At 41.5% G+C, this 19,756-nt stretch overlaps 1 long non-coding RNA gene across 1 annotated transcript; it reads left to right on the forward strand.

Annotated features, from left to right (window-relative positions):
* The first annotated feature begins 2,086 nt into the window (after positions 1–2,086).
* On the forward strand, positions 2,087–18,020 carry LOC146543891 (uncharacterized). Its single transcript, XR_014884777.1, has 3 exons — positions 2,087–6,746; positions 9,603–9,786; positions 10,051–18,020. It is a non-coding gene; the product is annotated as an uncharacterized LOC146543891 (long non-coding RNA).
* Positions 18,021–19,756: the final 1,736 nt, after the last annotated feature.

Here is a 19,756-nt window from a genome sequence, read left to right on the forward strand (position 1 = left end):
GGTGGGGCTGCACAGCCAGCAGCTCGGCTGCTGTCATCAGAGGTGGTTTCACAGCACATGCGCATCAGGATGAAGGATTTCTGCTGGGAGAAAACGGAAATTCTCTTTCACTGACTTAACAGGAGAAAATCTGGAATTAGAATAAAGCAGTGAACAAACAGTGATTTCATTGTTCTCGTAGCACTTTACTTGAGCACCTCAGAGCCATGTAATATCACAGCAGCCCCAAGAACATACCTGCAACTGTCTTAACTGATCAGCACAAAGTTCCTATGGAGCACAAACACACACAGGCTGCAACACCTTATGTAAAAGCAAATACTGACTATTCTGAGAACAAAAGGAAGCTAATGGAGATGCTTATTCTCTCTCACTTAGGCAACAAAACAATGATTTGCATTACATGTTGTTATGTACATTTTGTACATGAGCAGCCCCTGTAATTTGACTAATCTTTTGTGCTATAACCAAAGGAGGTCACTGTATTACTTTGCATTGCCATCAGTTCCCTCACAGGAGTGAATCTCATTCCTTCCAGACATTCGGGCATGTGTTTGGTTTTTTTCCTTGGAACAAACAGAAACTGCTGTTTTCTAAATACCAAAGAACAGAGACTTGGCCGGAGACCTGCTAATGTAAATAAAAACTCATCAGAAACATTCATGGGTTTATTAATTTGTTTCGTTTGTAATTAAAATTGTTCTGTTCCTGTGCAGATTTCAAATTTCAGAGCAAACACCTTCCCAAAAATTTCTTAGTTCCCATGTTTTGCAATAAAACTGTTGAATAAAATAATTAAGAGAAAAATCCTTCCTAATCCTAATAGAAAATTAAGTAAGATGGCGTTAATAATCACATGCCACCATGTATGGCTAATAAACAGGCTTAGCGTATAGCTTGGGATTTCTGGGGATGACCGCCATCACTGGGCATACAGCTTTGTGCCTGCTTTGGATCACAGAATCATAGAATTGCTCAGGTTGGAAAAAATCTTAAAGATGATCAAGTCCAACCGCAACCTAACCATACCACCCTAACAACCGCTGCTTTATTCAGTCACTAAAGTACCCTGTGAGAGCTCTGAAATTATCAACTTCTGCTTTCATGAATCCTGTTAATTAAAAGAAAGATCACATCATTTCAGAATCGCCCTAATGTCAACAGATCAGGATTTCTTACGTGGCATCTAATTTGCAGCCAGATATAAAAGCCAAAGTGGTGAAAGTCTAATACTGATCAAAGGTATCTAGTTATTTTCTACAGAATTTGCTACATTACTAATGGTCAAAACATCTTAGCGCTAGAAGTTTCTCATTCTCTTATAAGCCAGAATTTTCTATAGTTAGGTTTTCCTCACGTTTCACAATATTAACTTTAGAACAGATCATGCAGGTGTTGTGAAAATAATTCTAAATGCCTTCATTCAGCCATGCCCTCTGGCTTACAAGTCCCCAATGCTGATCGTATTCCCTCTACAGAAGGGCTCCTCCAGCACAGAGGCCACAAGGCACAGCAACAGAAACCCAATGGTCTTCCTGAAAACATCCTTGGTGCACATCAAGGCAGGAATCCATGGACAAGACTCATTGTCACAGAGCAGTGTTCAGCATCTACCACAGAGTTAAAACATCAAAAGCAGAAGGTCAGTGGATCCTCCTCAAAGGGTGGACAAGCAAATAATCCCAAACAAACCTACCAAGAAACCAGCTTGTCACACATGGCATCCTACTGCCTTTTTTTCTCTTCTTCAACTAAAGCCACAGGTTATTATTTCAGTGAGTAACAACAATAAATTCCATTCCATCTCTAACAGCTGAGTAATTCAAGAGTATTTTAATAGAGAATTACAAACCAGATTTTTTTTTTTTAACTCACTCTGATTCGATCTCATCTTTCATTAAGTCAGTACTAGAAAACTTCAAGTCATAAAGCTTACTGAAAGATGCTGGTATATTTGTCAATCGGCTCTAGAAACTATATATATATATAGTTTATATATATATATATATACACACACACACACACACATATATATATATATATATATATATATATATATATATTATATAAAATACATAGGTCCAGTGAAACTGTGTGCCATTAACAAAATATCACTATAAAATGGTTTGAATTGTAAAAATTACCCGGGGTTAATTCTATTTTTTTTTTTTTTTTAATTGCACTTACAATAAACTAACATTAGTCAAATTAAAATAACATTGTTTTCCAAAGAACAACTAAAACTTGATAGATAATGAATTTTTAAAAATGGTTTGGTTCCAGATAAATAAAACTTAAGACTTCTCAAGCTGTCACTTAAAAAGTCATTTAAAGCTGTTTATTAACGAATCAATTTCTAAATGAGGAAAGCTGTTTGAAAAAGAAAAAAAAAATGTCAGGTTTCTTTTCAAATAAGAAAAGTCAGCACCTGCAAATAAGGAACTAAGAATGGAAATGATTCTGTTTTCCTCTCAGTTGACACAATTCACTAATGCTCTTCTAAATTCACAGCCGACATTCATTTTTGGATCACTTCACTCTGTTATGGACTTTTCACCCAGTTCTAGCTAAAATCACTTTTCAAGGAGTTTCCTCACCAGTTTTGTTTTCTAACACCATTGCATGAACACCATCCAAACTGAATGGAACAGACGAGCTTGGCTGTGTATGTCTACCAAACTCCAACATGTTTCTCATTCAATAAGAGCACCCAGAGTTTGGCTGAGCATCATCTGAGACATTCACTACAGCAGGGGTGAGGAAACCAGAGGCAGAAGAAAGAGCCAAGAGCTAAAGGGCTCTGCTCTCAAATGAAGGGTGGTCTCCATCTTTGCAGCTGAAAGAAATCAGATGAGTTTCCTGCAGGTCTTAATTGGGCTATAAACTCATTAAGCTGCTCAGGAGATTGCTACAGAGATGGTCTATAGATGTGTACTGCTGTCTATCAGAGCCTTCTGTGATAACAAGAAGCTAGTAAAAGTAAATGCATACATTTAGAGTGATTTTGCAAATATGTATGGGAAATATACACTGCAACTTCTCTCATGGAATAAAGCTGCACTTAACAAATATCTTCAGGAATCACATTTTCAGTCTAAAAGGCTCAGTACTGACATTCATTATCTTAGCCAGGATGGGAGCAGAGCTGAGGTCCCTTGGGGAAACAAACTTGTTGCTGGCCGATGAGGCGACTGGGGGTGACAAGACAGATCACAGGCCTCAGTCTGCACATGGCTGCACAGCCAACCTGGGACCAGTTGGTGCCTGACCCCAGGCCTGGCACTCAGCAATGTCCTCTGCTTCCCAGCAAAGAGGCTGCCAGCAGACAGACAAGCCTCGGCTGGCCTTCTGCCACCATGAAAATTGGTTCCGCATCCACATCCCAGCATAAATGTGTTTTGTCCCTGTAACAAACCAAGGCCAAAGAAGGACATTTGCAAATAGCGATGATAATATAAAAATTAAAGCAAATCTTGCACTGAATTTGCCTAAGTTTGAGGCGTTGGGATTTTCAGCTTGTCCTACGAAGCAAGATTCCTTATAAATTCCAGTTCAGACAAGATCAGTGTAATCAATGCCATCCACAGCCGTGCAGGATTAGAAACAAAACAATATCTGGAAAGTCATGTTGTTCATCAGCATTCTCTGCTATCTGGCTCTTTCCAAATCTCAAGCCTTATCCACCTCCCTCCCAGGAGCCAGTCACAGCAAGAACACAGAGCTGAGGGCCATCCATCACCTGGCTTCCTGCTTTGAGACGAGGTACAGCAAGGATGGTGTGTGCTGGCTGTGCCTACAGAGCTCACAGAGGATGCTCATGGTGCAGCACATCCCACTGTGCACACCTGTTGTGCAACAGCCCTGCAGGCCTGGGGAGTGCCCATGACCCACACCCGATGGCCCCGAGGAGGAACTGTTCCTTCTGAGCTCCCACAGCTCCATGCCATTGCCAGCTGCTCCCAGCATGGGCACAGAGACAACACCCACAGAGGAGCATCATGCTGGGGTGTGGAAGATTGTCCATCTGCACAGTACGGGAAAAACACCTTGGTGATTATGCACTATTGCATAACTTAATTTGCATAACTTCATCGTGGCTGTGGGGTCAAAGTGGGGAAAAAGGGTCTTTGCATACAGAGTCCCCCAGGTTGTGTGTGCAAGCCAGGGAGCACAGCATGTAAACACAAGCAGTGGGATGGATCTGGGAGAACTGATATACACATACTCCAAGACAGATCCCATCCGGGTACCCCCATGGACATGTGGCATGGTGCACAGGGAACCAGATGCTGGCTTTTCAGAAGGAATAAGAGACAAAAAGGATGTGCAAAACAAGAGAATAAACCTGCACAGCTTTTTCTCCTAGCGGGATCTACAGAAGTGTTCGTCTCCTGCTCATCCCAAAACTCTGAAAGATTTATTCCTGCCAAAGGCTGTGCCTTTTTATTAGTTTGTTTTTCAATAAGGCTAGTTTTCCCAGTGCTGACACAGCCAGGCATGCATTTGCATGAAGTGCTTAACTGCCAAGCAAGCCATTTCTGCCAGACTTTGTGAGCCTGGACACCTCAAAACCAGGGAGCAGCTCAGCACCCAGTGCTTCCCACCTAACACCACATCCCCTCACACCTGAGGGCAGCAGCCAAACCCAGCATCTGGATCCAACACCTCAGGGCCCTTCAGTTTCTCTTGGCACCACTTGCCATGGAGAAACACACAACACTGATAGTGGGCCACTCTTCAATTTCTGAAGTGTGACATCCACTTGGCTCAAAGTGATGTTTTCACGATGAGGGCAACCAAGCAGAATATCTGCTCAAACACAGAGCACCAGATCCTGAGACACGGGACCCAATCTGGGCCTTTTGCCCATCTGTGTTCCACTGTAGTGTGTGCTGGAGGCCTCCAAGCAAAATGCAAGGCAAACAGCTGATATCCTTCCTTCCTTCCCCTTCTCACCCCAACTGTTCCCTTTTTTTTCTCCTCAATAATTACCTCCCTTTCCCCCTACATCCGGGGGGACCAAACCCACTCCAGCAGAGCCAAGGGTGCACCAGCTACAGGCAGAACATGTCATTCCAGCAACAAATACACCTGAGGACTTCTTTCCTTGATTAATGGAACACCTATGCTGTGCTCTTGTGCAGGAAATGTGTTACTGGAATAAGTTGCTGCAGTCAAATTGCTGTAAAACTGTAAAACTTTAGGAATGTTAATTTTGATAAATTGTGTCTCTGAACACTGCAACTCGTCAGACTGGAAATAGCTTTCTTCCAAGTAATAAGTGGGTTCTTTGATAAACTTAAGAGCACAGAAAAGATATGGTTTGTAGTGTGTGTTGTACATAGAGCAAATAGAAGTGGATGCACATATCTGGCAGCCTCCAGCTCAGTGCCTTGTCTGGGAGTTCAGAAGTCCCCCTTTACATATAGAGGCTTGCCAGTGACAAAAACAAACCCACAGGTTTTCCGAAAGCACATCCTGGACAGCATCCACTCATGCATGATTTTAAATAGCTTTACCTTGGCTGCAACAACCAGCCCAGGGGCGTGGACAAAGGTGTGACAGCAGAGACTTGGAGGAAATTAATAAGTACAAAGGAGCTGCACACAGCAGAAAATCTAAATATGAGAGAGACAATGGAAATGATCCATCCCAGACAGCCCAGAAGGTGAATTCCCACCATCAAAAGGCATCCTTAATCTCTTAATGCATTAAGTGGATTCAGCAGTCATTACAATTGCCTAAGCATTTAAAGGTTAATTGCAACCAAGGTCTTCTAACAAACTGATGTTAGAGAATAAAGGTTTCAGGAGATGAAACAACCATGATTAAAAAGTTGATATCACAGATTCATCTCTCCCAGAGATTTGTTCAGTGCCTAACACGACAGCTGTCCCCTGGGCAACCTGATCTGGTGGGTGGCAACCTGCCCATGGCAGGGATGTTGCAACTGGATGATCGTTAAAGTCATTTCCAACCCAAGCCATTCTAACTCTGACTCCTCAGCTTTACAAGCATGAGTACATCAAGTCCAGTTTTTCCCACTCTGGCTTTACACGAGTGTAGAGGAGATGTAAGGTTACAGCTTTGCTAATTCAAAATAGTAGAAGAAGCGTAAGTGAAGGAGAAGAAAAGCAACACTGCTATCCTATAAGACATATGACTTCACTCAGCAATACTTCTCTAAGATGAAATCAGATCTTTGTTCTATTTTCCAAAAGGATATCTGAAAGCAGAGCTAGCACCATGCCAGGAACATCTCTATTTACAAAGCAAGATCAGGAAACCATCCCAGGAAACTCATCCCCTGGATCATACCCCATCCCTGAAGGCATTCAAGGCCAGGCTAAATGTGGCTCTGGGCAGCCTGGTCTGGTGGTTGGTGACCCCGCACATAGCAGGTGGTTGAAACTAGATGATCATTGTTGTCATTTTGAACCCAGTCCATTCTATGAAGCAAGCTGGACATTCCTTAGGAATATACCCAGCTCAAAACCTCTCCTCTGATATCTAGTGTTTTAGGACTAATGGTATTTCAAAAGGCTTTAAAACCCAGTTATCGTAACAGCTAAATGCATTGTTCACATTTCATATTGCAGGGGAAGAAGAAAACAAATAAACAAGACCTTTTCCATTAATAAAAACCTGAAGTCACCTCTTGGAACTGCCTTTTAAGATAGAGATTTCTACCTGCTTTGCACTCTTTGGGTCTGTTCAGGAAGAAGGTTAACATCGAGGATGTGAAGGTACAGGTGCACACTTCTAAAATATTCTCTTAACAGAAGCCAGGCAGTTTCCTCCAGGTCTGGTAGGAGTCCAAACCAGCTTTTATTTCTTTCTATAGGGAGTTTTGATCGATGTGTTGCCCCCAAGAGGGAAAATGCTCATTTAGTCTTGATCTTGTTTCTCATTAGCAGGTTGCTAAGTGAAATATTGGGCCACCCAACTTCAGATTCAGCAGGACCAGGTGCAAAGTATAAGGCTAACAGACAATCAGTAGGAAGAATTCTCAGCCTCTGAAGGTCACAAAGTGTATGCAAAAGAAATGCCAATAACTATGTGAGCTGACAAAATTTGCAATGAATCTCTAAATCTAAGCAGCAATACAAATTGGCTCTGACATTCAGCATTCAATTCATCATTCACCCAACACAGCAAAGAAATCATTCTTCTAATTAACACAGAAAGTAAAGATTCAGTGATTAACACCAAGTGTTTGAATGCTCTATTATCTGATGTTAACAGCCCTCCACAACCAAGGATTGGTTCCAGGCACTTCAGGCCCTCAAGAGCACTTCTTCAGAGGCATAGACAGCCCTCTAAGAGATATATCAAGACTAAACTCAAGAAAGTAACTTTCATCTGTATCACAAAAGCAATGTAAAAAAAATTTATGACTGTGATTAAGCCTGTAAAATAAGCCTAATTCTTAATTTTTGGAAAGTGATTAGGGCAGCATTTTGGAGCAATGAATTGGTGGGAGCCCCACGTAAGCTCAGTTTTAGAGCTGCAGATGATCCTGCTGAGAAAACAGAGCACAAGTTAAGGATATCCAGCTTAACATACACCAATGTTAAAATCAGGCCAGGTTGAAATGAAAGAGGGCTGTTTTTATGCTGCTGCTTGAAGTACAAGACACATGGTGTTGTATATTCGCTTGGCATCACAGGGAATAGCACTCATCCTTAGCCTTACTTATCCTCCATGGAGAAGGTCACAGATGTGCACAAGGGTTGTTACAAGGAGAAGGCCAGCAGAGCTAGTGGAGGCCCCAGCTCCTGCCAAGAAGTGCTCGTCTCCATCACTGTGAACAGCACAATTCTTCAGGTGAGAAAAGGCAGGCCTAAAACTTTCCACAAGATCATTTCAGAAGAGTTCATACAAACTTCTCAACAGAAACAAGACAAAACTACCAGCCTGAGACAAAAATTAGGGGTTCTCCTCAGTGTTCTTCTAGAAGGTGCCCAGCTCAACAACACGCACACTAAACAGGCAGTGGAAAGGTCATTTTGAAATTAAATTCTAAAAGAGACACTACAGCTAACATTTTCCAGGCTCAGGAGCACAGAATTGAGTTATTTATTCAGAACGAAGCAGGTCTGGCTAATGTAGAGTTCACGTGTAATTGGCTCTGATGAACAATAAAGTTGCAAACTCATTTCACTAGTGCATGAACGTGCAGAAGGCAGTCTACCATTAAGCATTTTATAGGAAATCCAGCGACATGCAGTCTTCTGCCATGTGGATCACAGCCCATTTAACAGTGACATCGATGCTGGGCTGCTCTGAGGAAGGAAAGGCAGTTCTGCCCATTACATAGCAGCCAACATCATTAGGGTCAATTACCCCATTAGCACTGAAACAAACCTTACGCGCGAACAGAGAGCTTCAATCTTCTCCAAGTATCACTTTCAACTAGCAATCACAAAATGGGTATATGAAGATATTCAGCTATTTACAAAGAGCACTGAGCACCTAGCAGAATTGGGTCCTTAATTAGGGTTTAATAAGATGGTAATTGTAATGGTAGTGGTCTCATTAGCCTGATGCCTCATTACTCTGAACACAGATCAAGTAGAGAAAGCCAGTCAACCTTGCAAGCCTTTCCAAACAATGAGACTACAGTTGATTAAAGCAAGCACTGCTTTTGTGGCAACTACTAATTAAAAGCTATTTCACGGCCGATGGGAAACTAATAGCAATTTGTGTCACTCTTTTAAAGTACGTCTTTAGTAAGAAGCATGGGACCAGGAAGTTTGTTAATACTAAATAAATGCCAAAAATAGAGAGGAAGAATTTGTAGTCAGCACCACAAAAAAAAAAAAAAAAAATTAAGAACGCTGGACTGGAACGATGTTTGCACTAAAGACAGCCCATGGAAATTACTAAAGACTGTTCATTGTAAAGTCTCTAAAGCAGACCAATACATTTCTGAATCATGAAGAACTTAATGGCCTTTGGTTACCTGCTACATCTATTTAAGCTGCCACTTCAGGCACAAATTTGGGCACTGCTCTAGTCCATAGGAACTGAAGTCATGCCAGATTTTCAGTGTAGCATTCTACTTATCTTTGATCAAACAAAAACATCTGTCCAGTGATTCTCATCCGCCTGCATTTTGTAGAAGGTCATAGCTACAGGTCCAAGACAAAGCTGTGCATTTATTAAGAACAGCATTTATCGCAATACGTTTCATGAATCTTTTTCTTGTGATTTTGGCAGTTCAGAGGAAAAGCCATACAGATACCACTTCATGCTGGGCAATCCTCCAGCTGCCAATCAACTAATTATTTCTGAACACAGACCAAGATGGTGCATCCTCTGGACTGTTGCTCACCTGCTTTCAATTGACAACAAGGCTTGCTGAGACTGGGATCTTGCAGCAAGCCATTTTACATCATCTTTTCACCATCAGAAAGCAATGTGAGAGTTGATAAAATGAACTCAAAAGAAATGGTTCATTAAAAATAAATACTGAATCATTTTTGCTAAAGCCATTTCACTTAAAAAAACAACAACTTCTGGTCTTGGTCTCTTGATACCCAACTAGAAAATTTAGAAAATAACCTTTTTTTTGTTGACCTGTTTCTTTGTTGGTTTAGATCTTTGAAGCTGCTTACCCCAGAACCAAACATACAAAGCATCAATATCATCACTCTGCGCATCAGTCATGTGTTTACATAGTCGGTGATGAATAAGCAGCACCTCTCAAGGATGTTAATACACGTAGAGCTCCTTCAAGGTGGCCCAGGAGCATTACAGGAGAATAAACACAGATATCACAAGGTGAGTTAATGTAAAACAAGAACACAGAGCCAGAACATTAGGAAGTCCAGCTGCCTGCTATTGGTTTTGCACTACAGGCTACTGAAATCCAATGGGGAATCTTTGCTAAAAGCTCAATCAGCCTTCAGAAAACTCATTTAACACCAAGGCACAATGGCAAACGCAGGCCAAGGGTACAATAGAGAGATTTCTACCAGCTGTACTATGCAACTGCTCTTTTGAAGGAAATAGATTATTATCTCTGTACCAAAATGCCTTTTCTAGCAATCAAGTGGCTCCAGACCCATGCTGCAGGATGCAATCCACACCAAAATCCTGCTGTGCATCGGAGAACTTCCAGGACAAGCCAGACAATGGGTGGACAGCAAGGCAGAGGACATCAAAGGCAGATGGAAGACTTCAAGCTTGTAAAATACTTAACAAGGCAAGAAGAGATTTATCATCTGTGCAGCATCACTTGAGGGCAATCAGTGCTGGCAAGACTGAGGTTTTACCCTGGTCTGTGAAATATCCAAAATGGAGATGAGGAAAAGCAATAATAGCCTCTTCATGGATGAGAAATGGAGGCATAGTATGAATTAAAAAAAAAGTACTTTTAAAGTTAAGTACCTCAATACTCCGAAAAGCATCTAGATTACTAGACAGAAGAGGGCTAACATTACCCAATACCAGGCACGTCTCCATCACCAGGATGTTCTTTCCTGAAGTTGAAGCAAATATCAGAGGCTCTGGCTGAGGTGCAGCAAGAAGTGGAATACAAATCCCCCAGATCACCACCGTCCTCCTTCCTATCATGCTGTCATTTCATAATTTAAATTCAAAAAATTACGTTCAAATCTCCATAGTCAGTGTAGATTCCAAAGTACGTGGCATGGGGTACTCCGATACACGATACACTCCGATGTGCTCTCTCAACAGAGAAAGAGATGGACAGTGCAGCAGGTACATATGTAATCATTGCCAAAAAAAAAAAAAAAAAAAAAAAACACAACAGGGTATTTGCCTTATTCCAGAAAGATGTGTGGAACTGCTGTGCAAGAGGCTGTCATACCAGCAATCAGAGTGAGGAAAAGCAGAGTGTAAGCTTTTTTTAAACTTATAACTTCATCATAAACTAGGGGTGAACACTTCTAAAACTTGCTTATAAATTGCATTACTCTAGCATTTACATCAGTTTTGATGCTCATGAACAGTTTTACTTGATAGAACTTAGCAAAATACACAAAGAAAAATTTCATTTTAGCAAAGGAAACAATTTTGTGACTGGAATGCGAAGCCTCTCTTGGTTTCTCCCATCTTACACCCACTTTCAGAGCCCATGTCACCTCCACCACCCTTTTGTGCTGAAGGAACTGATCTGCCAGAATCCTCTGAGGGCCACAACTCCAGCAAACTCTATTATCTTGCCTAACTTACTGTGCAACCCAGTTTCAGTATGGCTGAACCCTTGACTCGAGTCACAGTTTCACGCAACATCCCTACTCAGTTGGTGTATCCTTTAAAGGAACAAATTCCATTTCCATCTTTGCACAACAGTGGGTGCAGTCACACACTTGAGCACTTACTGAACACACACCTTATATCAAACTCCCAGCCTTTAGGATTTCACAGGGCAGTTCCTCCCTGGGACAGCACAGGCAGCGCTTCCATCGCTCTTCCTAACAGATTTCTATCTGTTTTGGAAATGCTACCAGCATTTTAATCCTTTCTGCAACATGACTATTCAGGGGAATTAAAATGCCACTCTGCTAAATGATTGCCAGTACCTCATCCACACAGGAGAGAGCAATCAAACCTGCTTTTGCAACTGCAGGGAGATTACTAAGCCTAGGGGAATTCAGGTCATAATCTTTCTCCTCTGAAAGGGACAGAGCCCTACTAATTGCACTGTTGTCCTTCCCTGAGCAAACCCAGGAGTGGAGCAGGAGGATCTCATGCAATGGCTTGGGCCGGGAGGGATCTCAAGGCCTGTCCATTTCCAATCCCCTGCTGCAGGCAAGGTTGCCACCCACAAAAATCAGACAGCATAGGGCCCCATCCAACTTGGCTTGAGCACTTTGTAAAGGTGCTCAGCAGCTGCAACTCAGAAGATGCTGCAGAGCTGAAATACAGTCTTGGCATTTGACATTATGTGGAAAACTATGAACTTTAGGCAGAATCCAGGCAATGCTTTGGAGAAGAGAAAGGATGCTGAAATTGAGCCTATGAAGGCACACACCTTTTGCACTCCCTTCTCTGTTCATGAGCTGTCATGTTCCGCATGACCTGGCAGCTTTATTTTCACCTCTCTGCAATTCTGAAAATTCTTAGAGATCAGTATCCATGAGCCAGTTGCATTCTGTGGTTTAGAATTCCATTCATAAGCCTCAATTTGACTGATACATAACTAAAGCTACACTGGCTTAATTAAAAACAGCCCGATCTGACTTCTTTCCTGTGCACAAATGGCTTGTGGGTAAAGAAAAGTAACTTAATAATCGCTAAAGCATTTGTATTGAACACAAAAGGAATTCATCAGATTGAGCTAAGCTTGAAGTCACTCACTCTGAGGATGCAGCCCAAACCAAAGTTAAATTAGCTCCAGTGAGAATGAGCTTCACATGCATTATCTTCCAGAATGCTTTCAAAAAAAAAAAAAAAATAAAAAATAAAAAAAATCAATAACGCTCTTGAAATGCTTTAAATACAACCAGAGATTTGCTGCAAAGTAGCTAAACCAATTTAAGAGCGGAGGTTTGTTCTGCCTTGGGAACTGCTGAACTGAAATAAGCACCATTTGGTGGTACAACTAATAATGTCCTCCAGTGCCCAGTACACACCTACCTGCTTAGTTAAGTAAATCCAGGGGCAAAGGACAATCTTCTGTCTCCCTGCTTATAAGGCAGAGGAGCCCCTAACCCCAAAGGTTAGCCATGGGCCACATGCACACTGTTGTTACACCATTAATTAAAAGCTCAGCATCAGGGCTGTGGGTCTCACTGCTCACCCTGCCCTCCCACGCTGCACTGGAGAGCTCAGAGCAGCTGTGCCCATCTCTCTCTGACATTTCAGAAGCAGGAAGCCATGACTGATTTCTTACAGCAGAGCCTAGAGATGACACGCTCCAGGAAGACACAGCAACCCTGGTAAATAAATTCATCTCAACGGCAACTCCTGAAACTTGAACTGCGGTTTAATTTAACAGGTGAAGGTGCAAGTGTAGTGACAATTTAAATGGCAAGGAATTAAAGCACCCTGTAGATGAAAGAGACCATTCTGCAACAATAACTGCAAAGCCAAACTTCAGCCACAGCAGCTGAGCTGCTGCTGAACTGCCCTGCTTACAGAATGGCTTCAGCTGGAAGGGATCTTAAAGATCAAGTTGCTCAGTTTGGATCTTCAGATCCAAACAATACTTAGAAAGCAAATAGATACTTAGAAGATGAGTTGCTGGGCTGGCAAGACGACTTGGCAAATTACAAGCTTGCTTGCTATCCTATAACGGATAATCATGAAGTCCAGATGATCTCAGAGAATCTGCAGTAGTTGGTGCAATTTCCATTTGCTAAATAAAATGAAGTATTCTCATGCTAGAAGTCTCTCCTATTTAATTCTACTGAACGAATCAACTTGCTAACTCCCAGTTCACCAGCAGAATCAGGGCACGGTATCACAAATTCCCATTTGAATTAGTCATCTCCAAGCTCAGATGTGAGTCTGTCCAGCAACACCTACGTGCTAAAACAGTGAGCACAAACGATGGAGGCTTGATTCTATAGTTTAGAGAATGGACACACATTCATGTGGCAATAAGCATAGCTGGGTTACAAATCATTCAGCAAGCATGTGGCAAGAGCCTTTGATAGCGATAATGGGGAAGCTTATATTAATGAACTGCCATTTGAAAGCTATGCAGTAGGCACAGGCAGCTCTTGCAAGAGAGAGGGATGACCAGCAGAAGACCCTGTGCCAACTGCTGTGCTCACCAAAAGCTGAAAAAGGGAAACAGCAAACCTAGCACCCAGGGGAGTAAAGAAGATTGACTACAAAGAGCTATAGGACAACATTACACTAAGCAACAGGGTAAGCAATCCAGATTACTCATTTTTACATCAAATGTCAAAAATGACACATCTTAAAAACCCAATCCTCGTTTTCTTTTCACAAGGAGGAGCACTGAGTTACAGTTACCCACAAATGAGATCTTGGGACTATGACAGCTCTAAGAAGCATTAACACCACATACAGCAATCATTAAGAAAAGACAAATTTTATGGTGGGAATTATTAGGAAAGATTTCCATTTAAAACCATGAATCAGATAAAGGATTTATATCAGCAAGAGCATGTACAGTTTTTCAAGTCACAACAGCTGCCTGGGGGAATACTCAGAACAGAAGCATGGCTCAAGGATCTTATTTTGATTCATGGGTCTCCCCTGCTTATCTGTACTTAAATATGACATTCTCTGAAGCAGAAGACTGGAGCCATAACTAGAAGACATACAATCACTCAAACATGCTTGCAGACGTTGTAACCCAGGGAATAAATATGATGATCAGTTTATTTGTTATAATCAAATAATCCACTAGGTATGATGCATCTCTGTACTTTAAAAAAATGGTTCCATAGCTTGGATGAATTTCTGCCTAACATTCATTGTAACAGATCAAACCGTGGTCAGCATGAAAGCAGAGCACAAGCTAAAACAACCACGGCCATTACCAAGACATAGCAGGAAAAGCTCTTGGTACAATTATATACCACACAGTCTTTACCTAATAAAATTTAAAGGGAACTTCAAGGGAACTGCAGGCGCGTAGCAGTCAAAGTTGTGTAGTTTGAAAAATGTGGGCCACAAAAAGCAACAGGGAGCAGCAGGTGTCTCCTCAAGACTAAACACAGAATCCATTCATGAAAAAAGAACCAACTGGGCCTGTTTCCTTGCATGGTCAGACAGGTCTTGCCTGGCAAGATTTGCTTCAATGACACTCCTTTAATGAGAATAGTTCTGGTACCAGCATGCCATGGCTAACAACGCACAGATTCAACAGCTGAAATCATGAAGCATATATATTCAGTGCTATGTAGGAACTGCTGAAGATTTTTTGTTTGTTTGTTTCACTTTGTCCACAGAGGAAATTCACATCAGGCATCTACAATAGGCAATTTTAACATTTCACACCTTGACCCATTTCAAGGGTGATGCTCAGCCTTATCTGCCGTAGTTACTGCAAAGATAAGATATGAATTTGTACATCAGCTGTTCCATGGTAATTGCCTTTGCAAACTCTTTCTGGGTGTATGCTCACAGAGTAATTCAGTTCAGTCACTAGGTGCTTCTATGGGACAGTAATTTCAACCTAAGCAGATGCACCACAGCACTTCCAGGATGGAGAGAGGGAGAGCCAGAAGGGGTTTCAGAATGCTCATTGCCCATGAAATTTTGGAATCCCCTTAAACCAGTTACTCAGGTTAGGTCAAGATACTTGAATTTAATCCTTCCACCCCCCTCCCCCCTCCAGTGAAGCACAAAATGCTTTGTCAGGGAACTTTCAACTGAGGCTAAATCAAGATGGTCTGTCTTGTACTGCTGGAGCATCATTCTCCTGCACCCCCTGACAGAAGCTGAGGTTCCCCTCTGTAGCAATTGGACAGATCAATACAACGGGAAAGTCATTACAACAGAGGTGTGATGACAGAAGGACCAGCACAATAGAAAGGTCCTATAAAGGAAGGGAAGAAGATGGCTCACCCATATCAGAAGATTCTAGGTTTGCAGGGAAAAGCTTCACCGAGGAGGGATCTCCAGAAAGAGATCTTTCCCCAGGTGGCAATCAGCCCTTAACTGGGGTCTAAGAGATGTGCAGCCAGGCTCCACCTCTTCTGGTCACACAGCTGAATTGCCCTCACCTGTGTTCCCAGGGCTGACCAGGTCCTTTACCCAGGTGCTCAATCAGTGGTTCAGGCTCAGGCTCAGCAGTTACCATACACTCTCAGACATGGCTTAACACCCAAGCCAAAGGCAGAGTATTTAAGTACCAATAAAGATTAGATTCTCTGAACAACTTCTGTTAACAGACACTGGAGCATAAAAATACTTTGTTGGGACCATATCACACCAACTGATGATATAAAAAGTAATGTCCTATTGGACAAAATAACTTCCTCTACTATAGTTACTGGGAAATCTACTCCAGTACACATATTCCCTGGTTGTCACTTTATCTGAAGCTTGTAAGCCTACAAAAAAGAAAAATCATTTATCTAAATCCAGAATTCAAGTGCTGCAGTGCTACAAGCACAGTACCCTCAGTGCAACTGTCTCATACCATTACCTTGGAGACCAACAGGCAAATACCTATAGCTTTGCCATGAAAGAAATAACTTTTTCTACCAGCCAGAGAATACCTCAAGATAAAGCTTTGAAGGCAAGATCCCTGATTACCCACTAATCCTCCTCATTAAATATGACCCGCATTTCCTTTCACAAAAGTCATAATAGCTATAGATTGAGAATCTACCTTCAAATCCCACGTCTGACAGCAGGGCCCAAGTACTACTTCAGCTCTGCAACCGTTGGCCTGAGAGCCTGTTCCAGTGCCCAGCCACCCTCTGGTGAGGTACATTTTACTATACCCAACTAATATCACAGTAAGTATTCCCATGTTACCTCTCTGTAATGCCATAACTTGATGGAAAACACAGCAATGATAGCAGGGTAGCAAAGTCCGACGCTGCAGCAAGTAAGGACAAGCCCAAACGCAGCAGCAGTAGACAAAGAAACAAAGGAAAAAAAAATTGCTTACCCTTAGAAGGCCTCAAGTATGCAGGGATCTCTAGAAAGATCCCCTCATCTCCACTGCCAACCCTTAAATGAGGTCTGGGAAGGGGTGGATCTTGGCTCCAGCCCTTCCAGTCATTCATCTGCATTGCATACACCTGAGCCCCCCTGGGTTGGCCCTGCCTTCCCACCAGGTGTTCAATCACTGCTTTAAGCCACAACTTAGCATTTTTGCTACATGCACCATCCCAGCAGAACAGATAAGGAAATTCACAACCCAAAGCAGAGACCATTCCTCACTAGCAGTACTTCTTGGTTGCAGTCAGAAACTGTACCAATCCTAAAGGTACTCAAACCAACATATTGTGAGCTCTACTGCATGACACCTGGTGCATTTCAAGTGTCAAAACACCTTTGGTTTTCTCTCAGCAGGAGCTGGGGGTTATGACAAGAGTAGAGATTTAAGTAGGTGGGTGTTTCTTTTACTATACCATAGTTCTACAAAACAGTCCTTTCCCCAGGGCTGCCACAGCACACATGAAAGATATTTGTCTGTCACTCAGAGCATGACCTTTGTGTTACTGGTTATTTTGTTTTTAAACCTGAGGTCAAAAGATTGTTGCTTGAAACCATTCATTTTACAAACACTTCCTCAGTAACTGCTGAAAGACATCAAGGAAATGCAACTATAGAAGAGACTAGTGCTTATCTACATGGATTCCCTGCTATCATTTGTATCAAAGCCCATCTTTAATATATATTGGCAATCCCCTACCATCACAATCATCATGAACTTCGATATTTCAACTTTCAAAATCAAGCACTGAAATTCATCTAAAAATATTTTAATGTAGCAAGTTTGGCTATAGAACCAGTGCAACATAGAGAGGACACCCATTGCATAACCAACTTTACTGCTTAATCTTAACAGAGTAAGCTACAGATGCAACGGATTTACCACAAGTTATTTGGTTAAATTAAATACTGCAGTTAGGATCATGCTGTTCATAGTTGCTGTGGCTTTACAGTACCAATGCTCAAGGTGGCTGAGTTAGTTTTACTGTAAAATGCAAGTTTACAGAGAAACAAATAATTTAGTATAGTACGTTGTACTCTGTTTCATGCTCAGTCACAATGATAAAGTCTTAGACAAACACGATTTCAGCATTATGTTAATAATGCCAAAACACACAATTTTTAATGCCAAATTTACAACGTAATACAGTGCTTAACAAACAGATTTCTCCTGTATGTTGGCCGAGTGAGAATGCTGCACAGGACTGAGAAGCATCCAAGCACTGCTTGTAGTGCGTATGAAGTGAACCACGCCGACAGGAATGCTTTCTGTTCTGAAGGAATTGCTGTCCTAGAAGTTTGTGCCCCAAGCATATCGTGACATAAAATGTTAAAACTCTTGCCTCAAACGAAGCAAAAGCACTGTGTTATTTACAAACCTAAACCAGTAAACATATGAAAAACAGAAAAAGTTGTAATCAGTTGACAAAGATGACAGAGCTTGCTTACTGTATGTACTGTGTGAGCGAGAATTAAGTTGTAAACAGACTTTAACCAAGTTAGGTTAACACATCTACTCTGAATTCGAGTGTTGTCATTTCAGCACAGAGTGATTTTTAAAGCTAAGGACACTAAGAGAGGTTTTATTTTTGTTTAAAGCCAAAACTGATACATATCAGGAAGCTGACGAATCTTTTTTTATTCCCTCCTAGCACTCGTTAACTTCTCCACCACGTACCAGCAACAAATATACCCGATTCTGTTTAATGTTGCTTCAACTTAAGTGGCTGGTAGAAAGTTGAAACAAATGCTACAAGCATTTGAAAATCCCTCTTCAGCTTGGTTTGCTTTTCCACTGTTAGGTATGGGGTCTGACTGCTGGCATTGCTCTCCCTGGAAAACAAAACACTAATGCATTCATTTTTAATTTTAAAACTTCCTCATAATTAAATTTTCTTTGCAAGCATGCAAAGCCATACATAGGTATAATCAGACTATCAATCATGGTGTCAATCACGGTGTCCTTTTCCTTCTCCATTTTTTCCCCCCCTCCAAACTAAAGGTATTGCCAAAATGGTTGATGTGAAACTGATAACATTAAACTCACTTACATGAAGTCTGGCTACAAAGCATAAAGAAAAAAAGTTTATCCCTGCCGCATATATTATTATTAAATCTTTTTCCTGCATTTCAGAATGAACACATGCAAGCATACAAGGGTTTCTGTTTTGTTGTTTTTGTTTTTTAAACAGGAATAAGACTTGTGCAAGACAACTGAATAAACTTTTGTTTCATTTCAGAAAGATTTTATATTACCAACTCATTTACCTTTATAACTAAAAGTGATAAAAATAAATCCATAGTAATTAAAAAAAACTTAGTCAAACTGCTCTTTCAAGTATGTTTTTCCCCTCAAAGGAATTACATTAGCCATGTATGGATAAAAACTCATGTCACAATCATTAGGATTCAGACCATAGGTCCTGACATCCTAGAACTGGGCTCAGCTGGACCTCCTGCTGAGCCCACACAGGACTGGAAGCAGGTACACATGCATGTGTTACACCACTTCTGAACTCCCTGATTCTGACTACATCCACCATCACACCCCCCTCACATCCCTGCACCAGGAGAAATGGCACAGGAGACACACAGTGATCTTGGAAAGGTGGTATTCACTGATCAACCAGGTGTAAATCTGGTTTGTGCTGATGGAGATGTAGTTTACAGACCTACTACAGTGGAGAATTTCTCCACGATCCACTCTAAAAAAATTTAGCCGTGGCAACTAATGTTTCCACATGACACAGCCTAAAATACATCATGGTATTTTCTTCAGTCTGGAATTCACATCTCAAACAACTGCAATTACAGAGGCCAATGAAGAGTTAGAGAGGGGTTCTACAAGAGTTGGTCCCAGCACTGAACACTAATACATACGAAAAATGAAAAGGGACAAACTTCTGAATCATGATTAGTGATGGTAATACGTTCAACTTTTCTTCCTTCCTCTTTAAATTCACCTCCTACTGATGCAAGAGAAAAGTGCAACTTTGCAGCATGTTTGTTCACATCAAGTTTTTCCTCAAGAACACATTTTGCAGTAACAAAATATGGTCTATAAAGTTGCAAAGTGCACAAGCTGAAGGCACAGAGTACAAACATATAGGAAAGCAGAGTTCAAAATAAGAAA

Source organism: Meleagris gallopavo, chromosome 8 (assembly GCF_905368555.1).
Source record: "Meleagris gallopavo chromosome 8, MGAL_WU_HG_1.1, whole genome shotgun sequence".
Lineage (NCBI taxonomy): Eukaryota > Metazoa > Chordata > Aves > Galliformes > Phasianidae > Meleagris > Meleagris gallopavo.